Here is a 3,179-nt window from a genome sequence, read left to right as displayed (position 1 = left end):
ATCGGAGCCGGTGGAATGGAAGTGAAGACTGAAGACTGCAGAGGGGGGAGAAGATTAGCGTTTAGCGATGGCAGGAACTGGATACAGTAAGAATTACGGGTTAATTTGCTCTGCAATGACCATTTTACCCTTTAGAGGTTTATTGAAGAAAAGTATCACTCCAAACAATCAAGCATGGTCTTTTTAGGTGTATATGTTTTCTCCTAAATTATATAAGTTGAATTATAATGAAAAAGTGGGAGGGTAAAATATTATTTTGAAACTACAAATAAGTTAAAATAACCTAGTATTAATTAACTTATTTAAATTTATTTGTGATCTCAAAATAATATTTTACTCTCCTACCTTTTCAACATATATACACGAGGAAAACAAATAGACCCTAAGTCCACGATGTAGCCACGCCATTATTTGGCCACCATGGAGTTTAAGGCTTTTTCTATTATGACTAGTTTGGCAATTTTATTTTTTAAAAAGATTTTCACCTTTTAAAAGGAAATTAGTTTATTTTTTCTTGTAAAAACAGGAATACCTTACTCTATTAGAGGTCATAAACTAGTCCTAAAATGTTGGCGCTAGGAAGTAGTGGGCAGGTTGGTAATTTGAACCATGCTTCTCGCTGGAGCCCGTGCGTTTTTGTCGATTCATCCATCATTCATGCCATGCGCCTAGGCTTCGATAACACCGAGGGGATAGATGAGATTGTTTGAGAGTGACATGTGCATAGTTGCACGAAAATATTTAAAAATGATTGGATAATCCGCCACTCGCTCTTGGTTTTGACTTTAATATGCAACCAAGCCGGAGTAGTGAACGCAAAACACACGTACCATCCTTCGACTGACCGTTATTTGTGTTTAATCGTACTTATAGACGTTAACATGTTTTCCTAACATGTTCAACTTTAGGCAAGATTGTTTAGATTTTAAGACGAAAGCAGATAAAGTAAAATTTAAAATACATAGAGTCTATTTAACATAATTATCATCAAACAAAAAATAATCTGATTAAAAATATTCTTTTAGAACTAGAAATTTATTATAAGAAATACTTTCTATAATAGTTAGGACATTGTGAAACTACACAAACTTTTTTAGAGTTGATAGCATAGTTTTAAATCTCTCGATTTAGCTGTCGCTATTTGTGTTTGCATACAATTTAACCGCTATATTTTACTATAGCTCCCCTATTAGTTTTTTTTATAAATGTCACTAGACATCTTAGCCTGCTATTTAAAACACTGATCAATAATCAAAGTTAAAAGATTTGACTTAGCACAAACCTGCTAATATGATATAAAAATGGAAAGAGTATTGAAAGGGAAATGAGGTTTAACTCATTTATAGATTTGTTTTGGTGCTTGATGATCATCATAGTCATCTGAGCTAATTAGTTTGCTAAGTGTTTGGTCATAAGTTTGTAACATCGACAATTATGTTTCTAAGTCAGAAAACATCTCAAATACGACCATAAAGGGATGAAACTTGGAGAAGATGAACTTATAGTAGTTCTATACTTTGGATAAGTTCTAAACACCCCTAAGAACCTATTTAATACATCTAGAGAGGTTGGAAAGCTTGTATTCGAAGTTTCACTCATTTGTAGCTAAGTTGAGCCAAAATGAGAATATTAGTTAGAGAAATCAAAATGTTCAAATTTCATGACTTAGACTAGTTGGATGGTCTCTAGATATGTTTGTCTAAGTCATTGAAGTGCCCAATAGAAAAGCCAAGTGAAATCAAATAAGAAATATCCAAGTTTGACTTTGTATGGTCTCTTTGAGGCCGTGGCACTAAAAGTCGGCTAGAGATGGAGTGAATAGACAAAACCTGAATTTTAACACTTAAAACAGAAAAACTAGAACCCAGTTAAGCGTTAGAATGAGAGGTCAAATGACTAGAGTGAGGGAGAGATGTTCTTCTTGCTAGAGTTGCTCAAATGATTACGGAATTACTTTGGGAGCAACTCAAACGATGTAGGATCAAGCGCAAGCAAGAAAACAAGAGAAAGGAGGGGAAGGGACAAATCACAAACAAGAATCAACACAACGAAAATGGGTGAATTGTTTCCCGATGTTTAGTTCCGAAGAACCTAATCCTTGTTGAGGATTCTACTAAGGACGGATCTCTTTCAACCCTTTCCCTCTCTCAAACGGTCACTTAGACCGATTGAGTGCTTCTTCTCAACCTCAAAGGACACCATGTCCCTGTTAGGATCAACACACAATCCGGTGTCTCTTGCTAGATTTACAAAGTGTGAGAATGGGGTTGAGAATAAGAAAGAGAACAATTCAGAACACCAAGCAGAAAGAGCAAAAAGAAAAGCTCTTCTAAAGTTTCTCACAAGGCGCTAGTCTTTGATGATCACTATATTAATTATGGCACTTGCAGGATCTTTGACGATGTTGCATGAAGGTGTGGATCAGCCTCTCACCGGAGAGACCTCGCCCCTCTGCTTAGCAATGGCCTTTAGCATGTACTCGATCTTCAGCTTGAACTTATTCTCCATGTTATAGTTCCACTCGGGCTAGGACACAAGGATCTAGACAGTGAATGGTGGCACGCTTCCCTTAAGGTTCGCACGTAGAACCCTCACCATCGTAGCCGCGGACGGAGGACAGGAGGGGGATCCGCAGATAGGACGCATGTCGCGACCCGAAAAGTTGGATGTTGAAGCAGCCCACGAACAATTGGCTGCCTCAGTCAGGCTTCACCCATAAGTTGAATAAGTGCCTCCATAGTTTCCAGTGGGGCGCCATGATGAGGTGTAGGGGAGCCCGAAGTCGCGCTCAAAGAAGGATGCGAGCATGACCACCTCGCCATCTCATAGCGTGGGAATGTCGCTTTCCTCCTCCAGTCGCCAACCGGAAGCAACTTCAGGGGAAGGAACCCTTTCCTCTCCAAAGCCTCAAGATAGCTCCAAGAGATCGAGCGCCAAGGGGAGGCATCCATGAGTGCAAGTGAAAGACGCCCATGCAAGCAAAGAGCACGACAACAGAAAAGGCTTCTAAGGGAAGGAAGAGGTAGAGGCTAGAGCGCAAGTAAGCAGTAACGTAATTGACCCTAGACACCTTTCCTTTCTATTTATGCATAGGTGCAGGGAGACAAGGTGGCACCTAGAGAGTGGGCCCACCGCGAATGGTGTAACATCATCCGTCGTCTCTGCTCCCAACTACCTCA

This window comes from Zea mays, chromosome 4 (genome assembly GCF_902167145.1).
Source record: "Zea mays cultivar B73 chromosome 4, Zm-B73-REFERENCE-NAM-5.0, whole genome shotgun sequence".
Taxonomy (NCBI): domain Eukaryota; kingdom Viridiplantae; phylum Streptophyta; class Magnoliopsida; order Poales; family Poaceae; genus Zea; species Zea mays.
This window is presented reverse-complemented; position numbering follows the sequence as displayed.